Raw genomic sequence first — 12,925 nt, 5'->3', positions numbered from 1 at the left:
TCACACAAAGGGGACTGTCTGTGTCAGTGTGGTATTTTCTCAAACATAGGATGAGAATTAGGGGACTTGGTCTTTTGTGGGACGAAACCACATTTGGAAAAAGTGAAGCAAATTAAGATCTAGTATTTTGGTGAAAGTATTGTGCTTCTAAAAGGGAGGAAAACAATGTTTGAAATTAGCTCCAGAGGCAATGTAAAAGGGTGACTCCTATTTCCTTAAAATAGAGAATTGTTGTTAAGATCATCAGAGAGGGGAGATGGCCAAGGAAGTAAATGGTTTCCATCCAAGGGGACTCAAGTGACCTTCCATGAAGATCAACTACGCCAGGATGAGGGAAAGACATGAGTAATGCTCGCTAGTGAACATCTCTTTATACTTTGCCCCCTAGGTGTATCCATCTGGGATGTGACTCAGTGTCACCTGCTGAAGACACAGGCTGAGGACAGGAGTCATCTGAAGTTGGTTAGAAAGGACCTGTGCCTGGTTACCACGCCTGGGCTCTGTTCTTTCTAAGCAGTACCTGTGCCTGGTTTCCCCGCCTGGGCTCTGTCTATCTATGCAGTACCTGTGCCTGGTTACCCCGCCTGGGCTCTGTCTATCTATGCAGCTTGTGCCTGGTTACCCCGCCTGGGCTCTGTCTATCTATGCAGGACCTGTGCCTGGTTTCCCCGCCTGGGCTCTGTCTATCTATGCAGCTTGTGCCTGGTTACCCCGCCTGGGCTCTGTCTATCTATGCAGGACCTGTGCCTGGTTACCCCGCCTGGGCTCTGTCTATCTATGCAGAACCTGTGCCTGGTTTCTTCGCCTGGGCTCTGTCTATCTATGCAGGACCTGTGCCTGGTTACCCGCCTGGGCTCTGTTAGTATCTAAGCAGGATGTAGGTATTTTTAAAGATTCTGTTCAATTTTATTTTTTAACAAGATGATGGCCATGGGCAGGAAGAAAAGGTCAGAGTCAGATCCAGGGGTGAAAAGTCAATGGAAGGTCTGGAACCTTCCAAGTCCTGAGTCATTACAATCTAATGGCTGTGAGAATGATGTCCTTGCTTTGTCAACGATGAGGGTATGTCTGTGAGAAGCAGAGCTGCACACGGCTCTTAGGAGGACAGTGAGCCTGGATGACGTGGGGATCTCCATGAAGGCGCTTGCACATGCAGCGTGCTGGCCATTGCCGGCAGAGAATCGAGGGTGTCACGGCGAAGCGTGGTGAGAGTAGACAGAAACTGCCCACACAAGCAACAGCCAGCACTCGGAAGATCCGTCGGCCATTCTGTCCAGTTGGTTCTTCTCTACCAGCTCTGAACCCGGGATGACTATTTGAAGTGAGTACAGTCCTAAAGCATAGAATTCCCATAAATAAAAACGGGAAACCCACCCCCTTTATTTTCCATCTTCATGGATTTTTTTGTCCCTTCTTTCTCTCCTCCTCTCTGACACCCTCTAATTAGAGCTCTCATCAGTGCCTCTGGCACCCTGCATGCTGTAGGTGGCTGGCGTGACATTGGATGTCTGCCCCTGCAGCGCTATCAGGCACCCCGCGGCGCACAAACAAAAAACCAGAAAGCCTGACCTAATATTTTCCTATGAATAGACTGAGCTTTCTCTATCAAGAGAAAAGGTGTTTGCGTGCAACTATTTGCACAGAGACACGATACACATACAGGCACAAACACAGAGGACCTTGGACAACAGTGTCCTATGTGACTGCTTTTAAAAAAGACTTGAGCTCAAAAATATTTTTGTGGGTCCCCAAATAGATTAGAAGCTCCCGAGAGACTACTGCAACATTTGCAGCTGTTTGAAGGACTGAAGTCAAGCACAACCTTCTTGATCTGAGTCTAAAGAAACATCCAGAAAGCAGATCATCTTTCTCCCCTTCCTCCCAGATCTTTAATAACACCACAAAATAGAACATTATTCTTTGCTTCGAAGACAGGCATTTTAGAATCTGTGCAGTTCTAGTCTGCCAGCTGCACAGAGTGGAAAGAATGCCCTACCCTAGCCCCACAGGCACACACACAAGTAGTATTTATCAAACGACCACTCTAAGCATCTAAGACGAACACTGACATTATTTCTACCCAGCGGCTCATTCTTCTGTGAGCTCTGGTTCCTTCCCTCTGTGGGTGCTGAGATGCTAAATGCTGGTGATGATGGTCAGAACTGAAGTAGCCATAGCTGGGAGAATTTGCACTCATAAGGAGAGGAAGACATAAAAGTCTTCACAATAACACTACAGGGCTGGAGAATCAGAAATACAGTAGCCACACGGACCCATCCAAGAGCACGATGCCCTGAATTTTTCACGTGAACACTGAAAGTCATTGTGGATGACTTCCCCTGGGAGGCCCAGTGCAGACAGAGGGTAGCACTGACACCTTAACTGGTTGGTGTATATTTATTGGAGATACTGTCTCAGTTTGCCTGTGACTGTGTCAGTGACACCCGTTGTTCTAGAGTAAGCCTATTCTGATGCTTGCACATGTTCAGACAGATCATAACATCATCACTCTAGTAGACCTGAGAGAGAGATGGGTTGGAGAGATAGCTTAATGGTTGAGAGCATTGGCTGCTCTTCCAGAGGTCTCAGATTCAATTCCCAACACACACATGGTGACTCCCAACCATCTGTGACTCCGGTCCCAAGGGAACTTAGACCCCTTATATCCTCCTTTGACCTCTATGGTGAAAAGACTACATGGAGGCAAAACTATCCATACACATAAAAGCAAAATTAAACACACAGAGACAGAGAGAGAAAGAGAGAGACAGAGACAGAGAGACAGAGAGAGAGACAGAAACAGAAAGAAGCAGTCTGGACTCTTAGAGAAGGCACAGTACCCCAGAACCACATCTGGTTTATCACACACAGTTACATGTATGTAATACATACATGTAAAAGGTGAGTTTTTGTGTACAGTTATCCAAGGATCAGGGTTAATGGTACACAGTTGACCATGGAGACGGGTTTAGCTGATCTCAGTAGGGAGCAACCTCTGGGGGGGAACTGTCTTCAGGTCATCAATCTCCAGGGAAGAAAGCTACAGTGGACACTTTCTGCACACTGCCAATGTTCATACTCAGTTCTGAGGAAGGCTCTGCCGTCCCTCTGAGCCTCACCCAGGAAGACTGTCATTCCCATGGGGCTGAGCACTGGGGTCTACGGCGTGACTGAGCCTGTGCCAATGAAACACATTGCTCAGGTCAACCACAGAACAGTGGCTCAGTCACTATTATTGTGGGGCATGTGGCATGGCTTCTCCTGTCTCAATACATATTGGTTTTCAAATCCAGCTGGACATATACATATGCTGGTAAATGTGTTTCAAATACAGATATGCAAAACCTACCCAGTCAGGCATGCTGGGAATGAAAAACTCTAGAAAAAACACAAAACAAAAACAATGGGTGGTGGCGGCTCATCGCCTTAATCCCAGCACTTGGGAGGCACAGTCAGGTGAAGCTCTGAGTTCAAGACCAGCCTGGTCTATAGAGCAAGTTCCAGGACAGCCACAGCCACTCAGAGAAATCCTGTCTCACAAAACAAAGACAATCAAATGAACAGGAATGAAAAGCAAGTCCACATGTGTCCTGATGCTTACGCTTCACACACGGGCGCCAATGCTGAAGGAAGTCTTTAATCAAAGGCTTGCTACACCAAGAATCTATTTTATTTTCCCCAAAAGAAAAATTCATAATTCTATTTACATAGCATTTACATCTATGTGTATAAAATATATGTATATATGTGTACTCAACATGGCCACACATTTAATCTTCAGTAACTTCTCGGATTGTAAGATTACTGATTTAAATAATCTCTTGGGTTATCGTACTTAATATGTTTTTATCATGTTAAAAGATGAATGGTCTTAAATTAAAATGAATGACAGCAGCCAATAAATTTCTCAATACATTTATTAGATTCCTCAGTAGGAAGGTGAAAATTTTAATCCGCACACATGCTCAATGACTTTTACATTATGAAAAATACCAGGCGTAACTTATTTTTAAACATGGATCTAAAAATTGGCCTTTGTTTTGAAAAGGAAAAAAAGAGACAGAAAATATTAATACACTGCGGGAAGCCTTAAGGAACATGCCTGGCACTAAGATGGAAGTTGCCATGCCCTCCCTAGCAGTTTTTTCCACTGTGAACACTGTCCTCACAGCTCCACCATCTACAAATGTTTAGAGCATCTCATTAGAAAGGGCTGGAGGGGAGGGCTAGGCGCCAGGAGAACAAAGGAGGTTCCTCTTTGTGAGCAGAAGCCATGGAAGTCAGTAGGAAGATTTGGGTCTTTGGGTGGGGTCAGGTATTGTGACACCCTCTATTTGATGATGCACCTGTCCCCTCGGGTCTCTCCATTCAATGACAGAGATGCCCATCTTGTAAAGTAGCATTCACAGTGGCAGGCTTCCTTGTGGCGCCTTGGTACAGAGCTCGGTGGCCAGCCTTCCCCTCCCTGCCTCTGTCTTCCCTACTTGTAGCCTCCACCCCAGCCACCCATGGCCCACTCTCAGGTGGTGTCCTTCTTCTGGCTAGCCTTAGTGTCTGTCATCTGCTGTGAAGAGACACCATGGGCATGGCAACTCTTTAAAGGGAAGCATTTAGCTGGGTGCTGGCTTACAGTTTAGAGGGTCAGCCCATTAGTGTCATGGCAGGCAGCATGGTGGCACTCAGGCAGACGTGGTGCTGGAGAGGTATCCGAGAGTGCTACAGCTGAGTTGGTAGGCAGGACAGAGAGAGAGAGAGAGAGAGAGAGAGAGAGAGAGAGAGAGAGAGAGAGAGAGAGACAGACAGACAGACAGACATTGGACCTGGCTTGGGTCCTTGAGACCCCCACTGACATACTTTTCCAACCCCTCCCAGGTAGTGCCACTCCCTAATGACCAAATATTCAAACATGTGAGCCTCCTTTTGACTAGGAATTCAAGCCACCACATGGCCCTTCCCATCCCTTCCTTTCAACCTTCCTCCCATCCCTTGAATGGTCCCTTTCTAATTTCCTGACCTCTGCCCGATAGAAACACACACACTAAAATTAGAAGGAAGGACTCACATGTGAGAGAAAACAAGTAGTGATTGTCTCTCAGACTGGGCTGTATCACTTGATATCGTATTTTCTATTTTCATCAATTTTCCTGACTGTTTTGTTTTCCTTTACAGCAGAATAAAATGTCATTGTGTGTATGGACCACATTTTGATTGCTATTCATTTGCTGATGGCCATCAGACCGGTTCTATCTACTTGCTGTTGTGAATCAGAATGGCAATAGTCATGCACAGGTACCTCTGTGGTAGGCTGTGGGGTCTTTTGGGCTCATGCCCAGGAGACGACAGAGACATTTTCCCAGAAATGAAGCTGGGGAACATGTTTCCATAGCACTGGAGCAAGGGTTAACAGAGGAACTCATGTTCTCCTTCTTCTATGACGCTGAGCCAACGGCAGGCATCCCCGTCCCCAGGTGACCACAGGACTACCAGGAGAAGCAATCCCTCTCCCAGGTGCACTATGTTTTTAGGTCAGCTGCTTCCCACCCATTTCCAGTTTAGAATATTTTTAACTTCGAATGGGGCCTCTCAGGACAGGCCCCACTGTAGGTGGAGGAGGAGACTTTGTTGGGTTGGTGATGCTCTCCAGATATCGACGTCATTGCAATGAAACTCAGGTGCTGAGCACTCTCTCTGGCCTGAGCACTCTCTCTGGCCTGAGCACTCTCTCTGGCCTGAGTTTTCTGGACATTCATTGTTTGCCCCACACGGGGTCGGCTATTTAGGCTCTGTTACTACACGCTTAGTAGTCGTTGTGTCTTTGCAAAAAGCTGGCTGCGGTTCAGGCCAGTTGCCTAGAAACAAGAAACTGTGAAGTGTGTTTAGTCTTAACAGGCTTGTCAAGGACTCCTGTCTTTTGCTTCGACTACAGAATCACACCCATCACAAAGAAGGTGCGGTGACTCACACCTGTAATTCCAGTGTGGAGGAGGCCAAGGCCGAAGGAAGACTGTGCGTGCTGGACCAGGCGAGGCTGCATTGTCTAAAAAAAGGCCAAGGACCAGGTGTGGTTGTATATCTGTGGTGCAGCATAGCAACAGGAGTGTCAGAAGTTTGGGGCTAGCCTGTGACAATAAGGTGCCGTTTCAAAACAGAACAGTTAAATAAGCAAAACCCAAAGGGATTCCACGTTCTGACTCCTTACATTCTGACATGCCATCAGGAAGGACAGGTGACGTGAGGAGACCAAGACCACAATGCAGTGGCACAAAGCCAGTGGCAAAGAGTCTTCCATTTGCATGGAGACAGGGCAAAGTCCTTTTCCAGCACCCATCCCTCTGGCCTCGCCTGCCCTGTGTAGTAAGCCACTCCATCCTTCCCTTTCCACCAGGCCAGAAGATTAAGGGCCTCAGAGTGGAGTCGCATAGTATTTTACTTTACTCAGCTCTTGTGACAAAGTAGCTCAGGGAAGGAAGAGCTTCTTTGGGGTCGTAGTTTGAGGGTTCACTCCCTCACTGTGGCACTGGCTGGAGGCAGCTGGCACATCGACTCAACAGTCAGGACGCAGGGAGTGATGGGTATTGATGCTCCACTTGTTCTTGCCTTTCCTGCAGTCTGGGACGTCAGCATGCAGGATGGCGCTGCTCACATTCCTACTTAGCTAAGCATCTCTGGGAAGGCCCTCACAGAAAGGCTTAGAGGTTTGTCTCTTGGGTGATTCTAAGTCTCCTAAAGTTGACAACCAAGATAACAAGTACGGCAACCTTTGCACTGCTCGTAGGGAAAGCAACTGGAAGTTAAGAACTAGGTCCAGTGCCTTTCACTATCCACACTCCCTTCATGTGCCTGCATGGATCCAGAGAGGGGGATGCTCACTCCTGCAGCACCCAGAGACCCGCAACAGTCACTGGTGAACTGTCCCCAGCACCCGATCCAATGACATCAACCCAGACAAGTGATTTACAGTTAGAAACCATCATCATTGATGTTCAATGATTATATTCGTCATGAAAATTCAGTGGAGAGGCTGCTCAGCAGCTCTGAGCTGAATGCCACCGACCTGGCTCTGATCTGCCATCTAAGGTCAGTAGAGCCTACCAATAACTGCCCGTGCAGCGGTGCTGCCTCACTGCCCCTTCTGACTTCGCTGACCACCATAGGCTGTTATTCTGCTCACTGTCATCTGGTAGCTGGCTGTGCTTTCAGGAAATTACTTGTGACCACTTTGTAATAGCATTGTGAAAGTTAAGTTGGAATTGTTTCTGACTCCAAATTTACCCCTTAATAAAATCTGAAATAAAAACAATATCTGGCTTGGCTCAGCCTCTACGTATTTTTGAGAAACCCAGCTGGGCAAGTGGGTATGAAGGAAGACATCTAACCAAGAATTGGCTGGCCATGTTTCGGAGAACCTGGAGACCGCTCCCCTCCCCCCAATGAGCTGTTTCCAGGGAACAAAGGAGTTGAGAGTCTTTAAAGGAGGAGGCAAACAACTAGACACCGTGGTCTCCTCCCTTTTCTTTCCTCTGATGGTGCATCTTAAACCCTGTGCTGTCAATATAGAAGTTTAGCAATCGAGTTTTCAATGCCAGGAGGTTATAATTTGCCATCTGTGTCTGTCTGTTTGGGATACTATAATATAAAAATGGTCAACTTTGTCTTAATTTTCAGACTTGGTTTGTTTAAGATATAATCTCATGTAGCCCAGGCTACACTCAAAGTCAACACATAGTTTAGGATGAGCTTGAACTCTGACCCTCCCAGACTGCCACCCCAGACTGCCACCATACCCACCTTATATTTTAAATCTTATAGATTGGTTGGTTTTTTACGTTTGTTTGTTTTGTTTTGTTTTTTTTTTTTGTTGTTGTTGGTTTTTTTTTTTTTTTTTTTTTTTTTTTTTTTTTTTTTTTTTTTTTGGTTTTTCGAGACAGGGTTTCTCTGTGGTTTTTTGGAGCCTGTCCTGGAACTAGCTCTTGTAGACCAGGCTGGTCTCGAACTCACAGAGATCCGCCTGCCTCTGCCTCCCAAGTGCTGGGATTAAAGGCGTGTGCCACCACCGCCTGGCTTAGATTGGTTGTTTTTAAAATGGTTTCTAATTCAAAGATCTTCATAAAACCTGTAATTAAAAAGAGAATGGCAAGAAAGCCATTCAAAGAGAAAGCACCTCCCAACTCTTACTTCTTCTTCTTCTTTACATTTTTGGAAGGAGGTTTAAAAATGGGATTCCCTTGAAGATGCTAAATATTTCCTGGGGCTAGACCTTGGCTCTACAATGTTGATGGAGTAGCTGGCTCTCCAAGATTGACAACTGTTTCAAACATAAACCAATACCAGAAGCTCCAGGAAATGCACAGTAGCCGAGTGTTCAACTCACTCCCCACCCTACCAGTACTGTAGGGTGCTTTACCCCACCCCTTGGCTCTGCTCCAAGAATTCATGAAACTGAAAATTAGCTCATCTTCCTACAATTTAAGTAAGACTTGAGCCAATGCTTCAGTTGCTCTCGGGGATAGGACTAGCAGAGAGGTGGAAGACCCTCCCGGCAGGTCTTGCACATTTGACTGGGCATTGCTTCCTGTTTCACACCAGCGACTGCTGGGTGTCCAACCCCTGGTCCACTTGGTCCACTTAGATCCAGGTCTCTTTCTTCCCAGAGATGTCACTCTCTTGAGCATCTTCTTCCTGATTAGCTAGTGGGAATGCATAAAGTATGTCTACAGTTTACCAAAATGTTCCAATAGGACAGTGGTTCTCAACCTCCTAATGCTGTGAACTTTAATACACTTCCTCGTGTTGTGGTGACCTCCAATCATAAAATTGTTTTCATTGTTTCAGAACTTTAATTTTGCTACTATTATAAATTGTAGTTTAAAGATATGATATGCAGGATGTCTAATATTCAACCCCTTATATGATATTTTATGCTATTGAATAAAAATTCAGCAATCTTCAAATTTTTTAAAACTTGTGTTTGTGTGCACACGTGTGTGTATGCGCATGCTCTTGGAGGTTTCAGAGCCTCTGGAGCTAGAGTTAGAGTGCCTAAGAGAGCTGCCTGGAATGCTCTTGACCACTGAGCCATCTTTCCACCCATCCCATCCCCAAGTCATGCTTAATATCACATGAATGGTTAGGATTGATGTCAAAACTTCTAAGAAGTTTGTGTCCTTCAAATGTGAACATCAGCATAAGGCAGTGAGTGATCTGACAAGCTAAGCTGAAGACACTTCTGAGCCTGTCCTATGGCACTATTGGGATGACCTCCTGTGAGTTCTTTTGATTTGAATTTCCTGACAGGATAGAGCATTTCTGGCCAGGCATTAGTGAGAACTAAATTCTCCATGTCCACATTCCATTTCTGATGATTGTGGACACGATACACAGCAACTTAGCTTCTGGCCTTGTGCCTTTCACACACATTTCTCCTTCAGATCACACACACACACACACACCATACTGGGCATACTTTGGTCAAAATGCCTAGCAAGGAAGCACAATGAACCATTACTCCCTTCCCTGCTCCACACCCTGGATCTCCACAGGTCCACAATGGATGGGCCCTGGACCCACTCAGGTAGGGTTTGCAAAGGGTGCTCTGCCTCCAATACAGCATCTGTGGGAGACTTGGCAAGTAGCATTAGCACATGCATCTTGGTCCAGCTGAGAACTATTATTTACAGTTATTTCCTGATCCCAATCTAGTGACTGCCCAAGCTTCAGGAGCCTGGCAGGCTCACCTTCCTGACCACACTGACATCTGCTGAAGCAAAAGGGTACTGCATGGCTGGAAGGCACAGGAAGCGCCACACACAGCCTTAAAGAGCACAGCTACTTGGCACGTGGGAGGCAGGCCCCTCCCCAGCTGGTACTGGATTGCCCAAGAGGACAAGACATGTGTCTTTCTCTGCAAGCTGGCCTCTGATAGCTTTCTACCAGGCTTGGCACAGTGGCAGGACCTCCAGTTTTTGTACAGGTTTGAGCACCTACAAGAACCTAAAATAAATAAACAGATAGATGACAACGATTTATGGCATCTCCTTGAAGGTGGATGCAGGTATCAGTTCGGAGCTTTTGGGAGCTTCCTAGTTGATCCCATGGCACAGGCCTACCAGAGGGATATGTGGCACATGGCTCAGATCTACAGTAGATTTCTGAGTCCCGCCCACACCAGCCAAAGCAGAAGTTCTTGGAATAAGCTATAGTATCTGCTTAAAAGAATAAATGACAAGCTCTCAGGCAATTTCTGTGCACAGTGACCATTGCTGGGTCAGCAGCTTGCAGTGTCACATTGGCCAAGAGCTTTGTCCAGTAGAATATGTCAGAACGGCACATGCTCCAGCCCTGCCCGAGACCAGCGGCCCTGAAGGTCTAAGGGAGACACAGCAGGCTGTGCTGACAAGCCCTCAGGGGAATCCCTTGCTCACTGGGGTTGTAAGAGTTTCTACTCTGGAATTGTACAGCCTGGATTCCAATGCTAGCTTGACCTCTGACCATCAGGTTATGTAACTTCCCTAAACTACAGATTTGTTAGTAGTCAGTGAGGATGCTATTTGAGTCAACTGAGTGTCTGTCATCATCCTGTGCTGAAGTCCTAGCTCCCAAGACCCAGGATGTTTCCCTACAGGGTTACTGGAGATGTGACCCTGCTGGGCTATAATGGGTACCTAAGTCAGCACTAATGTCGTCATAGAAGGGGGATTGGAGCCTGCTGGGCTATAACGGGTACCTAAGTCAGCACTAATGTCGTCATAGAAGGGGGATTGGAGCCTGCTGGGCTATAACGGGTACCTAAGTCAGCACTAATGTCGTCATAGAAGGGGGGTTGGAGATAGACAGACATGCAGGGAGAATGCCAGAGCTTCCTCTCCTGGGCCTTCAGGGACAGCAGAGCGTTGCCACACCATGAATCTCACACTCCTGGCTTCCAGGACTCAGGAGAAAATGTGTCCTTTAAGCTACGTGGTTCATCGTCCTTCAGTATGGCCGTCTGTCCCCTGGCATTGAGTAAGGTTCTCTGAGATAACGCGCGCAAAGCCAGAGCGGATGCTTACTGCTGAAGACTGTCAGTGGATGCTTGATTCTGCTACTTAGAGATCCTGTACAGTCTCTACAGGAAGGAGCAGACCTGAGGAAAGGCCATCAAGCATGGCTCTCTGCCCCATGGAATGAGACAGGGTTGGTAGGACATGCCAGGCCTGCTTGGCTCCAGCTGGAGCCTAAGAAATAGTGGACAGATGGTCATCATTTCTGGTCACCTGTGATCTGGACAGGAACCAAATGGGGGATCAAGAGGCAATGGTGTGTTCGGCTCTGATGAAGTCGCCTCATCTCTAGCGCTCTCTGTGGAGGGCATGGTTGCCTACCATGAGTTTCCCTCTGGTCATAAGAATCTCTGCCCATTACCAATGCCCTCATCTGCTCCAGCTCAGTGTGTTTCTCTTTGTGTGGAAGTTTTGTTAAAGCAGCTGGAATGACTGGAAGCAAATGAAGTTCCACTTTCTCAGTCCTCACAGCCTCCATTTTAGAACAGGAAGTAGATTTTTGCAGCTAAGTAACCTTTTTTCTCACCTCTGATTGTCCTTTAAGAGGGCAGGTGCTGGGCATTTTTGGAGTTTCCCGGTGTGCAGGCTAGCGTGCAGAGAGCCTTTTCTACTGTCTCAGCACCCGCTGCTGCGGGGGAAACTGAGCCTTTACAAAACACATGGGAGATGGGGGACTGCCAAACCTCAGAGGCCCTTACTGTTTTAAAGGCTGTTCTAGCCAAGTGTGGTAGCTTGGTGTAGGAGGTTCTTACTTTCATTGGTTGAATAAAGAGACTGACTTGGCCTTTTGATAGGGCAGCCCTTAGGTGGATGGAGTAGACAGAACAGGATACTGGGAAGAAGGGCAGTGTGGCAGACGCCATGAATCTCCTGCCTGAGATGGAAACTGGTTAGACTCATGCTGGTAAACCACAATCATGTGGTGATACACAGATTAATAGAAATGGGTTAATGAAGATGTGAGAGTTAGCCAATAAGAGGCTAGAGCTAATGGGCCAGGCAGTAATTTAATTAATACAATTTCTGTGTTGTTATTTTGGGGGGTAAGCTAGCTGGATGGCGGGAAGCAGCCTGCTTCTCCTTCCAACAGATTGGTGCCCAACATGATGAACTAAATCCACTTAAAAACCTGAGAGGGCTTAAAAAGGAGAGAGAGAGAGAGAGAGAGAGAGAGAGGAGAGATATTAACACAGCTTTTTGCTGTTTACTGGTGGCATGCTGCAGAGAGAATTTCTTGACTCAGCAGCCATAAAAAAAAGTTGTGCCACTTTAAAATGCGGCTTTCTGGGCTGTGCTGCCAGTGCGAACTTTGGCTATAAAGCATTTCAATGACATTTGTGGGACCTGGGTGTTTCTGTGCCCACTAGGGTTGGGTGGAAAGTGGCTGAGACCATGCCTGTGACTCAGCGCTCCCTGCCTGGGCAGGCGGAGGGATCAGGTTTACTAGGCATGCACAAGCAGGAGAGTATAGCGGATTTCTGTCGCCATACAGAGAGATGTTTCCAGGCTGCACAGTGCTCTGCCTGGGCAGATTTGGCTGCATGTGCTGCATGCTCACTCTCAGAGTTAAAGTGCTGAGTGAAGCTCCTGCCTGGCGGCCCCAGAGCTAACAGAATGGTACATCCACCATTTTGAAATTGGAGAGAGGTGGAGCCAACAACCAGAGCAGCCACAACCAAGCTGCTTAGCATTTTAAAAGCTATTCAAGACAGTAGAGAATTAAGGACAATGCAATAGGACAGATTCAGGCATAAGTGACCACCTCGAAATGGGTCACAATGTTAAATAAATGCATGTAGGCTTGGGAGAGAAGAAAAGGCGTATAGAGAGTCATAAAATAAAGTTAATGCTTAAAAAAAAGGGTAAAGCCTTTAAAGAGACAGGCA

The sequence above is a fragment of the Microtus oregoni genome, unplaced genomic scaffold (assembly GCF_018167655.1).
Source record: "Microtus oregoni isolate MIOR12 unplaced genomic scaffold, Mior012 000056F_ref0000123, whole genome shotgun sequence".
Taxonomy (NCBI): Eukaryota; Metazoa; Chordata; class Mammalia; order Rodentia; family Cricetidae; genus Microtus; species Microtus oregoni.
The sequence above is the reverse complement of the archived record's forward strand: the minus strand, read 5'-3'. Positions refer to the sequence as shown.